Raw genomic sequence first — 25,020 nt, forward strand, 5'->3', positions numbered from 1 at the left:
TGTCCCTGGTGATCCAAGGCAGAGGACATATCCATCTGAGAAGAGCAGAGGTGGAAAAGGATGCATTTTTCAGAATCTTGATTTTTTTTAAGTTATAAAAATGGTTAAAAGTTTACAATCTACCTCATGTTTTTGCTGAAAAAATGGCAATCGCAAAGATAGAAATTGTTTCCCTCTACTGTGGATCAGAGCATTCAACAGCTTCTTATTTTTTGCCTGTAGTATTTCTACCAGAACGAACATGGAATTACCTTGACTGTTTCCTTCAGTTTCCTTTCAGAGCAAAGGATCAAATGTCTTCAATTAATCCACTTTTGATAGATAGCTTGATTATAACTATTCAATATGATTGAGTATAGAAATGATTAGTAGATTGCCATATGACGCTAATCTAAAAGATGATGATGTTATGTGAGGTAAGTCATGAAAATTAAGATGCTATGGAAGGAATGACCATAGTTTAGCTGGTGCAAACTCTCCAGAATTTATATTGTTGTTTAGCACTGATTGCACTGTTTCCCTTTAGCTTCTCCAGGTATATACTTTATAATAGGTACAAAAGATAGTATATCTGTCTTAAAATATCTGAGTATTTATGCTGCATTAAATGCCATTAGGTTTACACTCTATCTCTTTGTTGTTCAGACTGGTCTTTCCTCACTTACTATGGATCTCATGTTAGCTTTTAAATTACATATTTCAGGGAATTGGGGTTTATCTTTGAATGCGACTCAGGAATTCATGAATAAATAAACTTGTCAGAACAGCTAGAGCATGTCTCTTACCTGCTCTTTGGGATGTGCTAAAGACTTTTTTCACAAAATAACAATTTGTTAAAGTGTGACTCAAATACAGTAAAAATCACCATACAGAACTAACCTTGGAGGTGTATTTTTTTACAAATTGTTAAGTTGTTAATACTGCATATCGTTCATGGGCCTTTAGAAAAGACCTGGTCATCTGAAGTTAATGAGAACTCTTTCTTGAAATTAATTATTTTCAATTTTGTAACATTCTAATTAGTAGAAAGTTAAGAACAGCTGAATTGAGAACATTTCACAAGGAAATGTTCTAATTTTTCAAGAGTTGGTTCTAATATTGCTTGACAGCATTTTTCCCTTCACCAGTGAATTTGCAGTGGAGTTGACAAAAGAGGTTACCTGTAGTTACCCAGCAGCTGAATCCCGAATTACCATGGCTAAAAGCCAGGCTTGAATGGCTTCACTGACACTCATACCTGAGCTTGCTGCAATTAAGTCTGAATTTTTTCATTTGTACAAAACATTTAATGGTGGCACTGTTAACTATCAGATAGATTTGTTAATTAGACATTCCCAACATTTTCTGCAACCTACTATAGGTATCAAAAATGAATTTGTATTGAATTGTATATCTCTTTCAGTCGTACTCTGACAGCTCCACAGACACAGCTCTGAGTGTAGGTGATGGCAGTATCAAGAATTTAACAGCAAAAAATCTGTCCTGTTGAAAACTTGCCTTTTACCTATTTTTGTAGCTTTTCTTCTCCCTCCTGCAAGAACATGCCTTTCCATGAGTGATGGATTACTACATATAAGGAGTATTACAAAAAGGGTGCGTACATCAGATTCCAATTTGGTCACGAAAACTTACGTACCTGCCATTGTCATCTCTCTGTAAAAAAGAGACAAAGTGACTTTTGCCTTCCATCATCACCCACATCATCAATCCTGGTATTAGTATTATCATCACTGTAGATTTTCAGAAGGTCAAGTTTAAATCTAAGCTCATTCCTAAGGCAGTAAAGCAAATTGGACTGATCTCTTCTGTAAAACCTGGGAATGTAGAATACTTAGTCTTAGTAGGCAGTTCCTCTCCTTTAGTGGATTCAGTGTCTGTATATAATCCAAGAACGGTTAATCTGGTGGGAGAGGGCATGGTAAGCACAGCAAATACAAACTGACAGTATAAAAATAAATTATGAAAATTTATACTAATTCTCAAAACCCAACAACAAATGAAAAAAAAATCAGTCCACACATGATACTTTTTAAACCTAGCAGATTTTAAGCCAACTTGTATATGATTTGTGAAGGTTTGGGTTAGCAGTGGTATTAGTATTTTCAGCAGCTCATGATAACTTTCTGATTAGGGGTAGGAGTGTACCTAAATAAATTGATTTAGATGAAATAACATACAGTGAAATACACATGTGAGAGGAGACCAAAATACCACTCCTAGACGTGGACTCCAGGAAACTCTTCTGTCCACATTTTAAATAGGAAAACATAAACACAATTTAAGGTTTGAGTTCCTAATTTTTACCAGCATTTTTACTATCTAATTCTCCTCTTCATAGTTTTTTTTTTTCATTAAATGATTGTGAATCTATGACTGCAAATAAGGAGTAACAGAGTAGAAGATTGAGCTTTATATCAACACTTAATTGGAAGCAATAGAGCAATCCGTAAAATTTGCTATCAGGCTGTGCCAGGGATAGTACAGAAAAAAAAAATATTGTCATTTTGGTGGTAAGTTTGAATATACAAAGATTTAGTTGGGAACAATTTCACTGAGCAAAGATTAAAAATATTGTACATTTTACCAGGTATAGATCTCATACCTATAAATCTGATTTGTTTCTATGCTATCAACCATTTTTTTAATTTTTCAGAATGGAAAACCTGTTCAAGTATTTTTTATTTATGTGCTCCTTTTTTTGTATAGAACAAAGGCTTAATTCTGACACCAGAGTACATCAAGTAATGTTCTGATGCAACTAAATCACATATTTTAATGTAAGCGAAAGGTAGACTGAGAGAGGCAGAGGGCATGCATTAGTTGAATAGCTACTGGAAGCAGCCAAAATGATAGAACACCTTAAAGGTAATTGCAAGGGAAATGAATCCATGTAAGAAGTACAATACTTAAAGCATTCCCAGGTGTGAAAGTCCTCTTTAGTTGTAATGGTGCTAGCAAGTGCTCCTGTGGTACTTTCTTATTCTGTATATTTTCTGCCGTCAGATAAGATAAATGAAAATGTCTTTTTGTTCATTGACAGTATTATCCCCTCTGACTGAAACATTTTATTCAAGTCTGAAATTTTAACCCTGCTGACATGAAATCATAGTTTTCTGTATCATGTCAGTGACCCACATTAATGTTAGAGAAGTGTTGTAGAACAGTAGCACTTGAGTTCTAGTTTTTTGTAAAATAAACCTTTTTGGAAATTGAGCCAACAGCATAAATTTAGCACAGATCTTACTGTTAATGCTTTATCAGAAAAATGCTTACCTTGAAAGCATCCTACATGCCATAGACAAGCCATGAAATACCTGGAAGGATTAATTTTTTTGGTAACCCACTTCTAGTATAACAGCACGATGTTAAAGAATTTATGGAGTTATGTTATATTTAGCAACAAAGAAAATTACCCAGGGCCTCATGTACTTGGCAAATCATGAAGATGATTTTAATTCCTTTGGTCACATGAAGTAGACCTTATACAAATAAACATTTCAATGAATCCCAGAGTTGTTTCTCAGATGAGTTGAATACTTTGAATGTAAGCAAGATTGGAAAGATCATGAAAACCTAATTTTATACTTTTCCTCAAGCACAGGTTGTTAAGGTCCAAATTCCTAATTTCTGTTCCCTGTTCCCCTGTGTCTTGTAGCAAACAGTACTTCACCTTCTTTACACTGAAGTGCATGAAGTGCAAGTTCATAGCAATTAACAACTGTAATGACATTTTAAAAATCCCCCATGAAGAAAGTTCATTATGCGCTCCTTATTTACCTATGTATTAGTAGAAACTGGTTCTCTTACAGAAAAATGTAGTTTGTATTTGACTTCCTCCTTTACTCTTTACCAAAAAGTCTTCTCTATAGCTAAAACAATTGGCTTGTTGTAGTATCATTTGTGATTCAGGTGACATTCTTGAAGAAATGGTGCTTTTCTACGTTGCCTAGTATTTCTGTTTAATACACTGATGATAAAACTCTGACAACTGAAGAATGAAATAAGTATGAAAAAAATATTCCTGGCTTTATAATGTTCCGTTTACTTTCCTATTCCAAATGTAATGTTTTCTCATCACAAGAGTTAGCAATAGACACATGTGGAATTCACAGAATCAGAATGATAGGATGATTTGTGTTGAAAAGATTTTAAAGATATCCAGTTCCAAGTCTGCTTGTTATGGGCAGGGAGCCTTCCACTAGAGCAGATTGCTCAAAGCTCCATCCAACGTGGTCTTGAATGTTTCTAGGGCTGGGGCATCCACAACTTCTCTGGGTAACCTGTTCCAGCACCTTACCATCCTCACAGTAAAGAATTTCCTCCTAATTTTCTAATGTAACCTTGACCTCTTTCAGGTTAAAGCCATTACCCTTTATCCCATCACTACATGCCCTTGTGGAAATACCTTGCTACAGCTTTCTTTCAGACGCCTTTCAGGTAGTGGAATCAGTCTACTGGTAATTACAAATCTCATAATTACTATCTTGTATTGGCCTTTTTAACCACCAGCACGCTTGTAACAAATGTGGGTAGAGCCCTTCTGGAATAGCAAAATGACAACCCTCTTATACATTTTCTGTTTTAAATTCTGAATTCTGTTTGCCTGAGTCCTGACCTGAAGTTACCATGAGCTCTTACTGAATGGGAGACCCTTACTACTTTGCCTATTACTGTTGATTGGAGAATCATACCAAAGCTGGAAACTGTGTATTTTCCTAATGGAGCAAACTGCATACATCTCTCTTCATTTTCTTGTGTGAGGTATTATTCTATCAGCACCTGACTTTGTTCCCTCTTTAGAGGGCTGGCAAAAAATTTGTCTAAATAGTCTATACCCAGAGAGAAAAAAACAATGGGAATCTTAGGGTGAAAGGAGTAGGAAAATCAGATTTTTGGGCTAATGTAAATTTGTGGAACTGTACTGCTATCCATGAGTACATACCCAGATAAAATAAATGACATAGTTTCTCTGTTTTGCCCAGCTGAACATCTGGTCCAAGATTTTGTTTTGTAAAAGAAGTGACTGGCTAACGATGCTTCTCTTATTATCATTTGTGTTTTCTTGGTGTTTTATGAAACAAGATTAGGCTGAAATAATGATAGTATCTGCTTTTAAAAGTCACTCTGTACAGACAAGTACATTTTGCATTAGAATTAGTTAAATTACAAATAAATAGTAAAATGAGCTAATAAACACAAAATCCAGATAGTTCTAACTGCTCTGTGCACATAATTTTCAAATTTGTTTCTCTTAATATAAGAGTGGGATAACCAAGTCTACTGGGTTAGCAGCAGACCTGGAAGGGGGTTAGGGACTGGACTGACAAGCAAAGGACCCAGAATGAGGTAAACACAAAATCATCAAGTCAAAGCTTAAGCAGGACCATCTCCTGCATTTTCATTTAAGCAAAAAAGTGCCTATTCTAGGGCAAACACCATCACTCTCCCAACCTTCTCTGAGAAATCAGCATACTGAGGTGCCTCTCTGAAGTACCTGTACGCTAATGCACACAGCATGGGGAATAAACATGAGGAGATCTGTGTGCAGTTGTAGGGCTACAGTCCTGTTTGAATCACAGAGGCTTAGTGGGATGTCTCCCATGACTAGTGAGCTGCAGTCAAGGGATACAGGTTTTTCAGGAGAAACTGGCCAGGAAGGTGAGAGGAAGCTGGCCTTTTTGTGAGAGAACAGCTGGAATGCTTGGAGTTCTGCCTTGGGATCGATGGTGAGCTGTCTGAAAGCTTATGAGTAAGGGTTAAAGAACAAATCAATATGCACATTGTGTCTGCTAAGGCCACCTGATCAGGAAGAATAAGTGGCCAAGGCCACTGGACCTCTTGGGGAACCTCAGCCACCCTGGTATCTGCTGAAGGAACAACACAGAAGGGCATAAGCAATCAAGGATGCTCCTGGAGAGAATCAATGACAACTTCTTGACCCAAGTGACAAAGCAGCCAATGAGCTGAAATGCTCTGCTGGATCTCATGCTTACAGACAAGGGCTTATTGGAATTGCAAAGGTTGGAGGCAGCCTTGGTTGCAGTGACCACGCAATGTTGGACTTTGGGATTCTGGGAAGACAGAGTAGAGCAAAAAGCAATTTCACAACCCTAGACTTCAGAGAACAGACTTTGGCCTTTTTAAGGATCTATTTGGAAGAGTTTCATGGGTGTCATGGTTTGAGAGTCCCAAAATCTAATTCCCTAGTCTAAGCCCCCTCCCACATCTCAACCCAATGTGACATGGTTTTTTTCCAGACAACCACACAAGACTCAAAATGGGGGAAAGGGAATACATATTACAGTGACTGTACAAATAAATACTACAATACATTTTATACAATCTTAGCTATCTCTGCATGACATAAAAGTATTTACAATGGATCAAATCTCTTTTCCCCTCCAAATAAAATCCAGGAGGGAGTGAAAAGGAAAGATCCTTTTCACTCTCAGAGCAGCAATGTCTCTAGGGCAGCAGGTCTATCTGTTTCACTCTTCTTCTCATGCAGCAGCTGGATCTCTGCCAGCACACATGAAGGGTATCCAAGCCCCTCGGCCACTTGTCTTCAAACGAGGGTCTTCCTCCGTGGGCTGCATTTCCCAGGACAAAGGGCACTATCACCACATCATATAACGAAGTGCAGGGGTCTTCCTGACGGTCCTTATCTTCAGGGGATTCAAGTTCCCTACGGAGCTCTGTGCTCTGTCTCAAGAACCGGGGGGGTGGGGAGGGGCAAGGTCACCCCCTCTGCATTCTTTCTCTGAGCTTTTTAGCTCCTCTCTGCAGTGCTGCTGCAGTTTTAGGACTTCCATTCAGTAGGAGTCCATCCTTTCCACTTAGGAAAGGTCACAAAAGGAGTTTGGGGGTTTTATTTCAGTTCTTACCCTAACTTCCTCTCTCTCTGCTGCTCTCTCTCTCTCTCTCTCTCTTAGCTCTCTCAGACAACTCTGTGTCTTCCTTGTTCAGCTGCATGCTGTTTCTGCTGCTTATCTTCTGCTGGCTCTTAGCCACAATCTCTGGACGCTGCTGCTGCTCTGTCTCTGCTCACTCACGGTGGAGAAAACTTCTTTGGCTTTCAGCTACAGGTACTTAGCCCAGCCTTATGCTGTTCCAAGTCCCTGCAGCCCCCCGCTGCCGGGGCTGGGGGGGCCCCAGAGGCCCCAAGGGGCTGAGGGAGCCCCTTCCTCGTGGCCTCAGAACATGGCTACCACTTCTACCACCAAACTACAACTACCCTTTTCTTCCGTTCTAAGTGTGATATGTTTATATTTTGCAGAAGCGCTCATTGGGTAAAACTTCAAAACTTCAAGGGTCACCACCCCTTGGGGTTTTACCATTTTATAACTGCAGGGGGAAAAACTGTTTCCCCCCACCACAATGGGATAAGGCCCTCAAGGGAGGAGGGACCCCAGAAATTTGGTTAATATTCAAAGCTAACCTGCAAGTTCTGCCAGAGTTACTGGGCACAGGGACAAGTTGCTCTGAGAAAATGAATATCCCCATTCTTGGAAATATTCAAAAGGTGTCCAAACACAGTCTATGTGCCCTGCTTAAGCAGTGGTGTTAGATAAGATGATCTCCAGAGGTCCCTTCTAACCTCAGCCATTCTGTGACTCTGCAGTTCTGAGATTCTGTGAACTGATACATACAGATTAAGAAAGAGTTTGTTTGACCTACATTTTAAAATATATTTAAGATGGCATAGAGGATAAGAAATTTACTAAGACAAATATCAGTCTTACTTAAACTGACCACACTATTCCCCTCCAACCTATCTTTTAATCCTATATTCGATATTTGGGTAATTTTATGCTAAGAATCAGTAACTATTTCTAAAAGACAAAAATGTATTCATAATGTGTATCATCTAGCAAAGCGATCTATTCTGTTTTTAACACAAGTTATCCTCCAAATGAAATTGAAGCAGGGAGATAATCAAAAGGTAGAACTACAGCTGTGTTTGGTGTATGTCTAATCAAAGAAAGAAACTGTTTGCTTTGATTCTTATCCTGTTGTCCTGTAAAGAATTAATGTAAGCAGCTGACAGTCTGAGCATTTATTTTGTAAACAGGGAGATCAAGGAAAAAGAAAAAGGCAAAAATCACCGTAGCACAATTACAACTGTCCCTGAAAAATGGAGTAACCTAAACAACAATGTGTTTCCTTAATGTAGGTTTCAAGGTTAACAAAAAAATAAAAATATTTATTCTTTGCAGATTTATTACTGCTCTTTACTATCAATGCATGGTTAAGATTTATCATATGTGTAAAGATTCACCTTTAAATTACATAAAACTTCTCTTCCTTGTGAAAATAATTCCAGAAACTTAACACTTGTAATGATGAATACTTCTGTCCCACTTCTATACAGTGGACATATGAATAGATATTGATAAGGCCAATCTGAACTCTTCTGCTAATCCTTCCTGAAGCATTACCTTTTCATTATTCAAACTGGAACTGTGCAGTCTCCTAGCCACAAGGCTCTATTATTCTGTGCATATGTGTGTGTTTGCGTATGTATATAAAAATATAAATAAACCACAGAAGAAACTAGGACTCACTGTTCCAAGGACTAAATGTTCCATAACTCTTTGGCAGTCAGTAAATCAGAATCTGTGTGCTTTTAGAATTTTTATTTCTAATTTTTTTTTAAATTTATTTTTTTTAAAAATGAGATGTTTAAAAACAAACAATTTCACTGACTGGAGAATATGATCCCATTTCCAAGGGATGGCAGAGAACCACTTAGGTGCCTGTAAACCCTGTTTTTGGGCACTCAGGCACTATGGTAAAACATCTATGTACCAGTGAAAGGTATAGGATTGTATATCAAGAAGGAAATTAGGGCCCTGGTGCAGACAGATTAGCAAGGTGTTGAGTGAAGGCAGCTCCATATTGCCATGCAGTCTGTTCTATAAAGTATATTGGTTTTGCATTTTTTTCGTCAAATACATACCTGGTTTTTTTTTCCAGTAGGGCAATAGATGATTAAGGCAATATTTATCATGAAAGAAAACAATATCTCATAAAAACCTCAGTGTAAGAGTAGGAATAGAGGGGTTCATCCAGCCACAATATACTCGTCAGGCTCCTGAGGGCACTATTATGCTACACTGGCTGTGACCAGTACACATTGCTGCAAGGAAAAGTTTACGGTTTTTCAGTGACTACAAAGACAGTTCTAGCTCCTTAACTGTTCCATAACAGCTCTGGTGAACCAGGAACCATCTCTCAGAGGGAGAGAAGAAACTAGAGTGTGACAGGGGCTGCAGTCTTGGGCTCTGTCTGCAGTCTGAGATTGAGGAGAGGTTAAGAGCAAGGCCTAAGGATGTTACCAAGTGCTCTTTGTTCGCAGTACAGACTGTGCCCATGGTTGGGCTCAAAGTGTTGTACTCATCATCAGTATAGGCTCCTGCTGTGCCTGACATGAAGATGTTGCTCTCCCACAACCCCAAAGCCCTCAGTCTCTGCACCTGAGGGATTGGCTTGCCGTGCCAGGGCAGTCGCTCACAGCTCCACAGCTGCTCCCCTCCAGCAGCCTGGGGAAGCTCAAGGCCTCCCCTCTACTTGGGGCACCCCCAGCTCCTCCACTGTAGCCTGCTGGGGGTGCCCAGCACTGTGAAAGGGCAATCTGCATCCTCAGGGTTTGCGAAGCAGCCCGTGAAGCCCCAGCTGCAAGCTGCCCTGGAGAGGAGCCACAGGCATCTACAAGTGATGTGTGTGGGATGAGTTTAATTTAGGCACCCAGGCTGAGCTGATGCTGCATGTCAGACATGTGGACAGGTAATCCAGGACTAAACAGTGGGTTTAAGGATGTTTAGAGTATGGATGTAAGAAACTGCAGCCTGGAGAAGGTCTGTGGAGTGAGATGGGCTCTGGGTGACAGCGGCACACACTTCCTTAGACCTGAACATTTTCATACTTGTGCTGGCTGATCTGCCTTCGAAGGTAAATGGGGAATTGCTCTTTCCTTTGTTTATCGCAGAAAAATTCATGACCAACATAACTGGACTCTATTATTTTTTCTGCTAGAAGACCTAATAAACCTCCTGCAGTAGGCCAAGTGCAGCTCCTGAGGGCAGCTCCTGGGGCTGTCTCCTGTAAAGCTTAAACCATTTCTCTCCCAGCATGCTGTGAAGCCTCTAAGGGCCTTAATAAACAATAAACAGAGACAAGTCCTGCTATTAGATCAGTTTTCATGCTTTTTGCAACAACACAGAGAATTGTTAAACATTGCAGATATCTCTGAGCTGACTATTTGTCAGGGATGAAATTGAGACATTCTGGTACCTCTGCCTCCAATAATATGCTTCCGAGAGATGCAGAGCTTGAAAAATGTGTTAAACATTTTTTTGCTGCACCATAAATGTCTTAGCTTCCATTTAATTTTATCCATGATTATTTACAATACAATGACTTTCATCTACCTATAAATCCTTACCTGGTACATTCTTTTTCCAAATTGCTTTATTAATCCTTAGTTATTATTAATTAGAAATGGCACAAACAGCACAATCATTTCCTTAACTCTGGCCGACAGCTGGGCTTTAATAGACTACAAAGCATGACTTTGGTATCTGGATTTTATTTTTCTTCTGCATTAGCAATGTCACACGGTTACAGAAGGCAGAAAAAGAGGAGAAATATTTCTGAGTGTCGTTTTAAACTGTAGAGAGACAAGGTTTTATTATAAGTATAATGGATTGAAAGTCATGGTACATTCTTAAATAATGCAAGCAGACAAAGCAGCTAGCAGCTTTGCATTTACAATTACTAATATTTTTTTTTGTTACTTTTCATAACATCCTACCTTAGGTATGAGTTTACTTGTGTGTTACTAGAAACATTGGTCTCTCTCTGCCATGTTTGTGGGACCCACAGATTATACAACGTGTGAAACAAATTTCATAAATTCCCTGCAGTGACAATCGATCTGGCAGAATGTTTACATTTAACCGTGCAAGATCCTGTTAATTGCTTGGTTCAGGAAGAACATGATTTTTCCCTGGATACTCTTTATTCACTTGCTGATCATACTTCTTTGACTTCCTTGCTGGAAGGCTTATGGATGATATAAAAGTCATGTGAATAGCATTGAGTACCAGGAATGGAGGACCTTTCAGCTTCTACGTCTAAATAGTAAGCAGAAGAGTGGAAAAACACTGATAACACTGAAAATATTTTAAATATTCTCATTTTGTGTATGTCACACAATGAATTTTTTGTCCTGGGCAACATCGTGATTACTTTTTATCTAGACTTATGTACTTTTGGGCTCAATTTTTGCTACTTGAAATGGGTCTAAAATTATTTACTTACACCTTGGATGGGGTTCTGTAGATAAATTGGTCCGTTGCATCTGGAAAGCATCAAGTGTTATGACAGAAAAGTAGGACTGGAGGAACTACTGCTCCACACAAAATTCTTTCTGAGTACATGCAATTCCTACTTTTGAAAACTAGAAATAAGCTTGATGCTTTCAACCAATTACTGCTGAGACTAAAAATAGGAAGTTTTTCCCCCCAGTTTTATTAAATCAACCCAAACTATATAGAAGAAAGAATCTTCTTTCTACATATAGCCATGTGCTGCACACTGGAAACTGTCAGAAACACTTAGCTTCATGCTGAAAATGTTTTTTACCTATCTGTCTCTCTCTTGGTTCTTTGCTATTGTGAAAAGAAAAGGACAAGTAAGGCAGTTGAAGGTTACCCTCAAACCACATGCAAGAAAAAGAAAAGGAAAGAAAATAAAAGAATCTTTTCAATTATAAATAGTGAATTCTATGAAACAGCTGCAACATGTTTCTGAATTCTTTGTTTCTGACTGCTTTCCCTTCATGCCTTGAGCAACCAAAAGGATTAATTCTGGGTAGTTATTTAAATATAGTTACTTGCTAAAAATCCTTTGCCAAGATCAGAGAAAAGGGATTAGGATTAAACTGTTCTAATCAAAAGTAGTGTGGGTTGGTTGATTTTTTTTTTCCTGATAGGAATTCTTTTGCTTCAAGAAACAAGTATTAACACTATAGGGACTTCAGTGTCATATAGTACATATGTCTCAGTGCCAAGAAAAACTAAATACAGAGAAAGGTTTTAATTTATTACCTTTATAGATGTCAGTGGATGTATTAAGGATGTTAAGAATAGTATTAAAATACATGTTGCGAAATAATATCAGCACTAGGTGTGTTTCTATTTTTGCCAGTTTGTAGAATGGCTTTGTCTTGTATGACTTCCCTACAGAAGTCACACAGAGAAAGTGTACAACTAGCTTCAGTCAGACCTCATCCTTGGTGTGCCTGTAATTGTTATAATAATAACCGGAATGTTTTCCTGTCATATTTACTTCCCTTCCATAACAGATGAGGTACAAAAAAATTGTATATACAAAAGACGTCAATGTAAAAATGGTATCTTAAGATCATACTGTCCCTTTGGGTCTTTGTCTCCATTATTTTACACTGCATTTTTTTTAAATGATTTCTGGTGATTCTTTGTAGACATAGTGATTCTTACTGTATTTAAATTAGATTTATGTGTCTAGCTAATCTGGGCATGGGTGTGAAAACACATTTTTTAATGAGACATAATAGATATTTTAATGAAAATAATGTGGACATATTGGTCTAAGCTAAACTTCAGAAGAATATGCAGCACGTTACAGGGTTGTGGTAGGCTGATAGATTTTTTCAGTTAAACTAGTTGAACTAGTACATGTATTACCCATTCCTCTGCAGCACAGAAATCAGGAAAAAGTTTATATTTCTGGAACAAATAGAAATTTTTATTGCCTGGCTACCAAAATGCCATCTTCATCTAGTGCTTCCTGAAAGAGGCGTTACTCCCTTTATTTCTTTGGTCTTTTGTATGGTCTTGCACCCAGAGAGTTAGACATTAAGGTTGTTTCAGTCAGTTCTTCTATAGTTGGAGTGATTATTGCAGATTACTTTAAAGTATTCTATTGCCCACTTATGATCAAATAATGATCAAAATATAATGAACAAAAACATCTTGTTACCATTGCCCTCTGCTCTGAATAATCTTTCCAAACATTTCTTAGATGGGCTTCTTCAGAGATAGGTTTCGGATTACAAATACAATTACTTTTAACTGTACTTTCGGACAATTCAATTGTAATTCTGCATAAGTGGTCACTTGATATTTTTGTGTGTTCTGACTCTCAGAATCTCTGGAACAACATTGGCACATGCCATACTATGTTGGCATGGCTGGCTTAGTGGTGTGTTGCTTCTTAAGGGTATGAAGAAGAAATTTGCCTTTCCCATCTTTTATTGCAGGTTCATGTCACACAAACAGACATTTTGTTTGCAGCATTACTCCTTATGTCAGCAAATGACTTCCTGTGATTGTCCAAAATGAAGGATGATACCCTAATCTACCAATATAACTAACACTGTTCTTCCTCATCTTTATTACAGAGTACAGTTCTAACTAAATTTAGGAAGTAAGGCTATTATGCTCTCACACTTTTTGGGTGAGAGTTCACATAGAGCAGCTTTTTTGTTTACTTCCTGTTGTCCTACTCTGTCAAAAAGGAAAAAAAAACCAAACAAAACAACAACAACAAAAAAAACCCACCCCAAAACCACCAAACAAATGAAAAAAACCCAAAAAACAAACAAACCAAAAAGTAGTCCTGTTCTAGAGAATTATATGTTATCTATCTCACACTAAGTGGCACAGACTCCCATTTTTGGAACAGTTGGTGGAGTGCACTATGCTTATAAAATTCCCCTAGAAAAATATTTAGAATATAGTGTAGCTGCTTTGGACTTTCTTTGACAAAGTAATTGATCTTATAATGTAAAGAAGATGATGTCTGTCTGATCTTTGATGGGAACAATGATATCTACAAAAGGCTTTTCCTTTGGTCAAGTAGTTGGTCCTTGGTATGCATTGTTAACAGGAAGGCACAGATATATCTTTGGTCTTCTGGCTTATGCACACACTTTCTTTGTTTAGAAATTAATTAAATCAGTTTTTATACTGGATATATTCTCAGTATTGACAAATGCTTTGTTTCATTTTCATACATACAGATGTTCGAGTCTTAGTATCTTTTTGCTTGGAGCCAAATGGAACCTATCCAAGATGTGACTAGTCCTGTAAAGCCTCGGCACCTGACTGCTCTTATATTGTCAAAAACCTTAGTAGCTCAAGGTCCTTTGAGAGCATACACTGATCAATTTTCTGACTTTCTGGCAGTCTTTTTTCTTTGTGTGGTCTGTGCCTAAAGAAAGCATTATTTTTTCCTCTCTAGGAATGGAAATATGTAGGTACTACCAACTGTAGTTGTGCAATTTTTTTGTATTTCATTGTGGAATGATGGATGGTGGACTTGTATGAAATGAGACATAATGGAGACTTGTCCTATGTTGTAGCATTCCTCAGTTACTGAGTTGGTGCAATGTGGATGCCAATTAACTCTTGAGAATGTTTATATCAACGAGCTCTGAAAATGTTCAGTTCAGTGCAGGTCAAACTAACAGATTGTCTTTTTCATAACTCAACAAGGATTTGGGATTTTAAACCAGGTGCATAAAAATATTTAGTCATCTAGCTGACTCCTTCAGTTTTGTTTTTCTTCTCTTTTAGCCATACCAAAGATGTATCAAGAGTTCTCAAGAGGTTACCCAGTGTATTCAAGTCTCACTGAAACTGAACAGATGCTTTTCAGCTTTGTTGAACCTTGGTTCCTAGGAAATTCATTAGCAGTTTACATGAAAATCCCTTGCCTTTAGAGTTGTATCCAGGTGACAGAGGCAAACAATGGGGAATGTACTCTTTGTTTTGCTTGACTTATTTTCTTGTTTATTTAAAGGTATATTTTCCTTTTCAGATTTTCTGTGCATTAATCTCTACAGTCCTATGAGCTTCTCCCATTGTGGATTACAAGTAGATTGTATATGAGATGGTTACGAGAAAATGTGGTATGAGAGCTTAATACTGGGTCTCAGATGTTTGGAAACTATGTTGCAGAGATTTTTAACTGCCCAATATGGAATGCCTATTGAATTAAAAAAAACCAAACAAACAAACAACTTAGTAGCTTGTACATCAGTTTCCTTATTTCTCCACAACATGATCTTTAATGTTCTTCAGGTATGCATGGCAGCACAGGTCAGGCCCAAAGGAACTGATCATTGCTGAGAAGAGTAAATCATGAGATAGTCCATTTTCTGGAGAAAGTGGCAGCGTTCTGGCAACGGGGAATACTTTGATGCTGTGAAAGCTTGTTCTGAAGTGACAGAATCAATGTCCATGACATAGATTTGAATGCTTTCCTATTAGGCAGTCAGACCTGTTGCTAGAGTACCAAGGGATCATCTTAGCTAATCACTGACATTAGCCATGACAGGAGTCTGTGAGGCCATAAATAACTTGCCCAAGCTATTTGTGGGAAATGTTGTCAGACGGACTTCTTTTAATACTTTATGCAGATTCATAGTGCTCCTTACCAGAGTTCCAGAAATTTAGACAGAGCAGGAGTAGCCTAGGAAACCCATTTCACTGTTGAGACAAATCTTGATTCCTTTGCTAAGTGCTGGCTTCAGTAACATGGTAAAAAAACATAAGGAAATGATGAGAATAGACTGGATGCCTCCCATAAAGTTTAAAAATACCATAATGCATTAAATGGTGTCTGAATGGTGTCTGATCTGTAGTACAATCCAAACACAACACTACCTCTCCATCTCATCGTGACAAGTATACATTTCAGCTCATCTGCCCAGATGTATCAGGTCCAGTGCTTTCTGGCATTGTTGGATTTACTGTACCTGTCTACTATATGTACATGTAACACATGTATAGCACATTCCACTCCCCAGGTTGTGCCTGAAGACCTGAGGGGATGCCTTGGTAATGACATGAGGGACCCATGGGCTGCCTCATGTAACCAAACCAATTCATAGAACCTTCCAGACTCATCTCTGAAAGGTGGGGAGAAGGTGCACACTAGATTAATTGTTCTGGTGGTGGTAGCTTGCTGTCATGCAACATCGTTCCTGAGAACCCTGTGGAGCTTCATCTGTTATGGTCTGGTAGATTACCAGATGGATGCACAAATATGTTATGGAAAATACGTGGACATTAATTTGTATTCATATAAAATGCACCAATTAAAAAAAAATTCTATCATCTTACTCCCACAGAAACAGGATTATGTAAAACTAACATTCTGAATTTGTATGATATACAAGAAAATTATATAGTTGCACTAATAACAAAAAAGGAAAAAACCCTGCATGCTATTTAAATTAAAAAAAGTTAAAGTGACTCTAGGAACACCATTGATAGATTCCCCATTGGGTTATATTGTTTAGTTCCATTGATTTGAGTGGAATTATTCCATTAAAAATAAGTGAATAATTCACTATTTCACTAAGATTTGTGTGTTGATGTTCACTAGGTAAATGAACACACAAAGACATTGTCAGAATTATGTTCAGCCTTTTGCTGCAATCATCCATAAGCCTGTATAGAATTAGGATGGTAGGTAGATTTCTTTTGACATCGTTAAAGCTACGTCTATGCAGCATACAATTTGCTCCATTGAAAACTAGAAGTGGGTCATGCAAATCTGGTTATGTTCTTATTTACAGAGATTTTTGCAATATACTGCTGAAGTGCTAGCATATCTTTATCAAAAGCCTAAAAAGTTTTAAAAACCCTAATAGACATAATAAGTATTTATGTTTATATCCAGTCAGAATAATTAGAATTACAATTATAAAACAATTAGTTATATAATTTATACCACTAGTATTTATACTCAATAAATACCTTAAATATTCAATTAAAGTTTTTTGAAAGTTTTAAGTTTTTTTGGGTTTTAAATATATTTCCTACCATTCATGAAGGTTTTGGTCCTTCTGTTTCTTGAAAGGCAAGAAGACTGTTAATTTACAGTACTGAAAAAATATATTCAGTTCTTTTATTCTCATGACTTCCAAATGAATCTATTCAACTATAGGCTAGATCTTTTTCTAACACTAGTAAACCTCGGACTTTTTGGATTCTACCCTGAAGCCATACACATGCTTTCAATTCAATCTTTCTGCTCAGATTTATGCAAAATTCTTAGCTCATTGGAAAAGCTTACTCCGATTAGTCTAATTTGATTGATGTGCAACACACCCGTGCCTTCTTCTGTGACTGGTTATGTGGAGTATGCATTTTGTTCAGAAAAAATATTCCACCACTGGCTTCTTGTGGCTAACTTATGGTCCAATATATGTGATTCAGCATTAGGTGTATTTGCGCTCAGGATACTCAAGAGTTTTTAGCTGTATATTTCTGTGTGTTTGCAAGGCTTTTTGCTTTCCTCACATGATGAAGTCATCCCAGCAGCTCTTATTTTTTTGCAGTTGCTTCCAGAGACTCATGGAATGCAATTACTTCAGAAATGTTTGTTCTAATAGAGTTGTTATTGCTGTGCAATGGATGTTTATTTGGAGGCATTTGAATGTAAAGGGCTGAATGGTCCACACTGCTGGAGCCCAGGTTTCATGTATGTTTAGGGCTATGGCATTCTCATTTATTCTGAATTTTACCTTTGATGCACTTGAGATATCCTTGTCTTGTCAGGTTCTCTTGAATTTTACAAGTACTGATATTACAAAAGGAATTCTACTTTTGATTTCTGCTTCAGACTTTCTCTCCTTTGTGATGGTAATTCTGAGATATCTGAAAGAATCCACTCACTCAAGTTTCTCAACTTTGATGTAAATTTCTAGTTGTATATGAGAATTTTGCATTGTCCTTTATCTATTTTTTTGTTCCTGTTTAATCAGCAGTCCAAGGGTAGTAGCTTTGTTGTTAGATCTGCTAGCTGTGGTTCTCTTTCTTCCAATCAAGCTGATACAATCTACAAAGTAAAGATTATGGATCTTTTACCACTAGCTGATAACTTTGTCCTACCAGAATTTTCAAGCTTTTTGGATTTATTATGTTCAAGGAAAATATGAATAGAGATGCTGTCAGGAGAAATCTGTCTTTAACTCAATTCTTGTGAAATCACTTACTTAATGTGTACCAAGTGAAGACTACACTTTTTCAAAGCTTTTAATTCAGGTTTTAATGCAACCTGAATTTGCAGTTTTTTAGGAGGGAAACCTTTGCATTTGCCTGTGAAGTTGATGGAATTGTCTTTCTCGCTTTTGTGTTGTTTCTTTACATAAACATTCCTAACTTTACCTTTGTTATTCATTTATGTTAGTGGCCTGAAGTATTTAATGGAGCCGTACTCCTATATTCAGTACAAAGAATTTAGTGACTTGCAATGTGCTCTGTGTCAACATTCCCTTCAGACAGGAATTGCGGTTTGGTGGAATCTATGCTCCTATCTGATATGTGGATCAGATTCTGAGGTCTGTATCTGCTCTGGGAGCAGGACAATACTCTTAATGAGCGGGTTATACAAACATTTGCAGCCTATTCTATGCTAATATTGGTAATGAATCTACCTCACAGGACAAAAACTGAGTTGTCACCTCAAAATAATCTGTAGTTCTGTGGTGAAGACAGATTTGGGATAGTAGGCAAGGGATGTGAATTTGAGTCATCTGAGACAAAAAATGGTTGAAGCCTGGACTTATCAAATCCCCAAAGACTGTACCAATTTGGGAGTATTTATTGGGTAAATAAAGGAGGCAAGAAAATGGGGCAGTGATGCTATTTACTTTTTCTCTTTTCTGGAAAGTTCCGACTTGATTTCATCTAATAATCTCAGGAGATGGTTCACAGCTGTGGTTCTTGGAAAATGATGGACATCCAGCTTTACCCAGGTGCTGAGTTTACAAACAAAAAAGTTTTTAAACATGCTACATAGAGGAGTTCAAGCAGAGCTGGTGCAGTGTGGTTGAGAGATACTTATACATTCAAAGTGAGATATTTGCTTTAATATAGGACTGCAACCATACTAATAAGTCTTGACTGTCAGCCAGCTCTCCTGCCTAGTTGAAGTGTACACACACATACACTGCACACTAACATCGCCAAAAATATGTGCCTTAGCCTGGGCTTCTTTACACCTATAATTCTGAGTCTAGTCCTGCATTCCCTGTTGTCCAGATCCTAGTATGTTCTATGTCCTTTAAAGACTGTACAGTAAGGGAATTTCTGTACTGGCTTTGGAGACCATGTAATTATATTCGCATTAATGAGTCTAATAGTAGTCCAAACTTCTTCATTCTCAGTTTGATATAGGCTTATTTCAAATTTCTTCAGATTTTATGCAGCTGCTACCCAGATTAAACATTGGACAACAGTTGTTTCTCAGTATCAGTCATGCCTATCTCCTACTTTACAAGTTGTCATATGCCTGATCAAGCAGCAAAAAGCTCACAGCTTTTAAAATGATTTATTATTAGCAAATAACTGAGAATTCATGTACCTGTGGTTAGAAAAAAAAAAAAAGGCAATTGAGAATTAACAATTTATTTGGCTGTCAGGACTCAGCAGGGAGTTGCTAGTAATCATTAAAAAATCAGCGCACTGAAATTTAGTGTAGTCTCCCAAATCCCACTCCAAATTCTTACCTCAGTTCTCTCTCTCTCAAATTTGCTTATTGCCTACCAGTCTCAGTGGATGTTTAATAATCACTAGCTTCCTGAATTTAGTCAGTGATCTGTTAGTTGATGTACCTGGAGCAGATGATGGGAAAACCAGAAAGGATTGAATTCATCAAGAGTAATGTTTGCGCCCTGGGCTCCATTCATAGTCAGTAGAGATGTAGTCAATATAGTGAGTAGAGTCTGAAGTGCAATTTATCTCATCCTAAAGCAGCTGTCTCAGAGAAGTGAAATGAATCAAACCTTGAAAGTGCCCATTACTCTCCACTGACCTGAAAGGGAGCCAAGGGGGACTAGCTTCCAAGCTTCCATGTAAGCAGCCAGACATCAAGCATTAGATGATTTGAGCCCCATCCCACGCAAATAACATTATTTAACAGATGTGTAAAAGTACCTGTGAATTTGTTACATGCTGGCCTATTCTGTTCGAAAGCTGGGTGCACAGGTTTGTAACCCAGTTTGGACAGAAAGTGTTTATTACAGCAAACGTGGTACCACATATGCAATCCAAATCCCTCAAGTTTGGACATACAGTTACATTCCTTTCTGTTCCAGATGCGGATGCTCAGCACTAATTTGGGGAGAAGAGGTAAAGATGGGGACAAAGTAGAAAGAATGATTATTCCATGTAGTTAAACATATCTGAACTGTAGCTATGAGATTTCAGTAACACCTTACGACTAGACTTACTTAGCTAATGTTGCTTAAAATTATGCTGCTGTGAACATATTGCCAGAATTCTTAGACATGTAGTGCTTCTTTTGCCATGCAAAGGGGTTTAAAGCTATAAAATTACAATTTTCTCTTTGTGATTGCATTCCTAAAAGTTGAGGTTAGTTTAGTATTGAACCCTGTGTATCTACTTCAACTGCCTTAAGTCAAACTTTAAAACTTATAAAATGTGCTTTCTGTATGAAAATCATTTTCCTCACTTCATAAGCAGAAAAGAAAATAAAAGAAAGAAAGGTTAATGTAGAAATGTAATTTATATTAAACCCTTTGTCCCTTGTGGTGGTCTTCTGTAATCTGAAATTTACATCCTCTTTCCCCCTGCCTTAAACAAGGAGAAAAGGGAAAAAGACTCACGCCCCTTAATTTTATGAAGTTAGGAAATAATAACAGGTAATGAGGATTTTTGTTTTTTCTTCAGTGTGAATTAGCACAGGCATTATGATGAAGTTAAAATGCAGAGGTTAATTGAAAAATGTGATAAACAAAGCCCCTTGAAGGCAGCACTGACAACCTACTACCATTGGACACTACACCTACTCCGAATTACTGGAGATAAAAACAGAAAAGAGAAGAACAAAAATTAAAAAGAATAAATGAAAGAAAACCCCCTAAAGTTAATTGTCTTTCTGTTCCTTCCACCTCATTTCAGCCCAATTATAACTGGGAAAAGTCATTCTGTCTAATTTGCATTAATTCAGCTCTATGGAAAAATAGCTTAGACAGTGAATTTTATTTTATTGTATTTTATTTTTTGTTCCCCTGGTTATCATGGAAATATTTAAAATAAAAGGAAACCCAGCAGAGCAAATTGCTATGAAAAACACATGGATAAGGTTCTTGATTTTTTTCAGTTGTTTTTTTGTCAGATAAATTCTAAACATTTAATGTTAGACAGGAGTAATTCTTCAGTAGACAGTCTTTAATCACACTACAGAAAATGTTGAAATACCTGCTACAACTCCATCATCTCTGGCTAACCCCCTGTTATTATTGAGGAAGAAAATGTCCTGCAGGCTGTGGTAAACTTAGCTCTTTACCTGCACACTCTTTGCCTGTTTTTCATAATAGCCTTCAGAAAAGCTGCATAAATCCACATTTATGCTGTGTTTTGAAAATAAATCCAGTGCATGATCCTGTTGTGTGCAAAGTTTAATGATGTAAAAGAACTCAAAAGTGTCCTTCACATTCATATTCAGTACCATGTTTCCACCCCAAATTTCAATTCACATTTTAATAAACACATTAAGGAGGCTCACTTGTGTTGAACCCACGTTACATCTAATTCCTCATTGAGATAGTGAAGAAAAACAGTATGTTTTGCTCTAAATTGTCAGTCAGTATATGAGCTCAGTCTGCCTCTTCTCAGTGCTGTTTATATTAACAGGTAGGATTATCTGTGCAGACCTTATTTACAATGTACTGTGCTTATAGTACTCATTTGTACATCTTGCTGGAGATAACATTTTCATAATGATGAGGAACAGCTGGCCACAAACTGTTGTTTCTCATTAAAAAGACATGTTTCCTGAGCTTCTGGGGATTCTGTATACTAAAACAATACATACTATTGACATTTTGCCCTTTTCATTTTCCTTTAGCTCTTCACTGATGGGCTATCTAGGGTTCAGGATTCTAAAAGAATAGCTGAAGTGCTTTTGAGAGATAGAATGCAGGAGAAAGCTTCTTTGAGTCATCAAAGACCCCAGGGAACTCTTAAGAAAAAATGTGGCCTGGGCACATTCCAGCTTGTATAGCAGCATTGTTGGCTATTTAATCATGTATTTTCAGTGAGGTAGCCTTGAAAAGCTGCTGTGCTATGCTCTTGAACCTATGATGACCACTGTATTCTGCTCCAAGAATGGCTTCACCCCAGATGTGAATGGAGTAATTTCTTCATAGTGATTTCAACCAGGAGAAGATAAATAACGAGGACTGTACTAATTACACCAGAAGGGTTTTTTTCCATCTATGTTGTTTAGCAATCAGAGGAGGTCCACCTGAAGAATCATTAGTTTTGTTTTTATTGGCTCAAAGATTTTATGCTGTGATGTAATAGTTTTTATGCTCATCTACTTTGTTTAAAATTGACTGGTTTTAGTATTTTCTCACTTCAAAAAGAAATGGATCTAGACTTGAAAGCATCTTCTATGATTTGAAGTGGTATGCACCGTGGAACTAATGGGAAGGAGGACATCTGTAGTTTCCATTCAGCACCTGATTGGAATTAATGGCCAATTAGCAGAGATTATGGTGCTGTACCAAAAGACCAACTGCGGTCTGCTACAAATTTGGAGGCCACCATCTCCTGTGCTGTGAACTGCTGTAAATTTTGGTGGTGATTGCTTAACAAAGGTTTATTTAATGAGAATGGGAAGAATCAGTCCGAGTATACAGAATTATGGTATTCTGATTTAGGAGGAAGGACTTTAATACTAAACTGAAAATGGGAAAGAAAGGAATACAATACTTTAGTACAAAGTCTAGAACATGGTGATGATAAAATCCAACATGCTGAGGTGAATTCCAAAATGTCTGTTTCCTTTAGTCCATACTTACACAGAGAGAAAAGCTGTTTCAGGCTTTCCTCAAGCTTGTGACCATTTGTGTTGTTATAAGTCTCTGTGAAAGGGACTAAGGTTCTGTGTGGACAGCCAACGTTCATGTAGCACGAGGATGCACCATATAGAGATACAGACTTGTGTGGCTAAGTGAAAGTAGTGAAAGTGTTTTGTAGTAGTAATTTTTGTAGGAAAACAGATATTTCCCAATACAAATTTTAGAGATTGGATAAACAAAAGATATGCTTGAAATATATTTCCAGCTGTATTGAACTAGACATTTTGCATAAATTGTATCCGTGCATGGAATCAAAACATGCAGTGTGCTGAGTGTATTTTCAAATAGGCAAAGATAAACCAGCATACATGTACAAAAGAGAGAACCTTTCCATATCATGCATAACTTAAGCGGGACTCAGTCACAGTGCCTGTGGACTGAAGTCACTGCCTGATGCAAATAATATGAACGGTAACATCTACCCCAGAGAAAAATCAAAGGCATGGAAGACAAGGCAAAAAAGGGGTAGGAAAACAGTGCTCGCAGTCTATGCTGTTCAAAGCTGCAAGAATTGAAGATTTAGTCAGAATTCTTCCCAATACTCTTTCTACAATCATTATTTTCTCTCAGACTCTGCAGTCAAGGCTGTGGTTTATGCTCATTCTAATTTATTACCATCTTCTAATCCAATATATTAATGTATTCAACTGGATGCCTAAAAAATGTGATATATATATATATATATATATATCCAATTAAATGGGTTTTTTTGTTGTGTTTAAGGAGGAGTAAGATTTAACAAGTGACAAAAAATTCCATAAAGATTCGTGCTTTTGCTATATTGGTACCTTTTGTGTTCATCTCATTTTCCTTTCATTTTACTTTCAACTTGAAATTGGCCAGCTCTGAGTAAGTTCAGAACTGTGGCATTATTTTTACTAGTTTTCTGGGGAAAAAAAAAAAAAAAGATTTCTTTTGCCATCATCTGAATAAATCTTTAAAATGCCATCAGTAGAACACACTTGAGATATGTGAAGGATCTAGAATACAGGTCATATGAGGAGTGGCTAAGGGAACTGGGGTTTAGCCTGGAGAAAAGGATGCTCAGGGGAGACCTTATCACTCTCTAAAACTACCTGAGAGTGCAGCAAGGTGGCAGTCAGTCAGCCTGTTCTCCCTTGTAAGAAATGACAGGACGAGAGGAAATGGCCTCAAGTTGCACCAGTGGACAGTTAGATTAGATGCTAGGAAAAATTTATTCACTGAAATGGTTGTCGAGTATTGGAATAGTCTGCCCAGGGAGTCACCATAGCTGGAAGTATTCCAAAAGTTTGTAGATATGACACTTGGGAATATAGTTTAGTGGTGAACATGGTGCTTGGTTAATGTTTGGACTTGATGATCTTAGTGGTCTTTTCCAACCTCAGTGATTCTATAATATATGAAGAAAAGTTTATGAATTTTCTTTCTGAGAAGTAGTGTCTGATATTTTCTGAGCAATGGGCATATATAGAGGATGAATGTCAGAGCCTATTTTAGTTCCTTCCTCCCAGGGGTTCCAGAATGGTGGAGTAGCTTCCACATGGAGGTGTTCTGTCATTGTGCATGGAGATATTTGAAGTGAGGGATCTTTGGTGTGTCTTCTGGGAGAGATGGATTGAAGGTCCTGTACGTTATCATAACTCTTACCCCTTTACTTTGGCCCTTGCCCTGTGTACTTTGCAATGAGAGCTGTTGTAGTATGATAAAGCGCAACTTCCAATTCTTGTGCCATTCCCTTTGTAATACATGTAGCTGAGGAGCATGCCAATTCTTTTTCCATGATGTAGTCTCATATCCAACAGGGAGAAAATATATCAGCAGTATTGTAGTTGATGCAATCTGCTGTCAGAGAATTTAGAACTAAAATTGGGTCCTGAAGAAATCCTGAAAATGATGTGTTGATTCTTTCCCCTATATTGCCTTCCTCCCCTCATCTGAGATTCAATTCTGGGGTAGAGAATCAGGGATAGTCCTGCTCAGAAAACTGAATACTGAGTCTGTGGCTTGACCTGTAATAAGTTACTCAGTTCATCTTTACAAAAGGTTAGAAACTGTAAAATGTCCCCCATACACCAATTAGGACATGGGAG

The 25,020-nt window shown here is 37.6% G+C and overlaps 1 long non-coding RNA gene across 1 annotated transcript; it reads left to right on the forward strand.

Moving 5' to 3' along the window:
* Positions 1 to 255: 255 nt before the first annotated feature.
* LOC108640194 lies at positions 256 to 14,920 on the forward strand. The gene is made up of 3 exons (XR_001920985.1): positions 256 to 416; positions 1,517 to 1,593; positions 14,866 to 14,920. It is a non-coding gene; the product is annotated as an uncharacterized LOC108640194 (long non-coding RNA).
* The last annotated feature ends 10,100 nt before the right edge of the window (positions 14,921 to 25,020 follow it).

Source organism: Manacus vitellinus, unplaced genomic scaffold, assembly GCF_001715985.3.
Source record: "Manacus vitellinus isolate BGI_N305 unplaced genomic scaffold, ASM171598v3 scaffold_3_pilon, whole genome shotgun sequence".
NCBI classification, from domain to species: domain Eukaryota; kingdom Metazoa; phylum Chordata; class Aves; order Passeriformes; family Pipridae; genus Manacus; species Manacus vitellinus.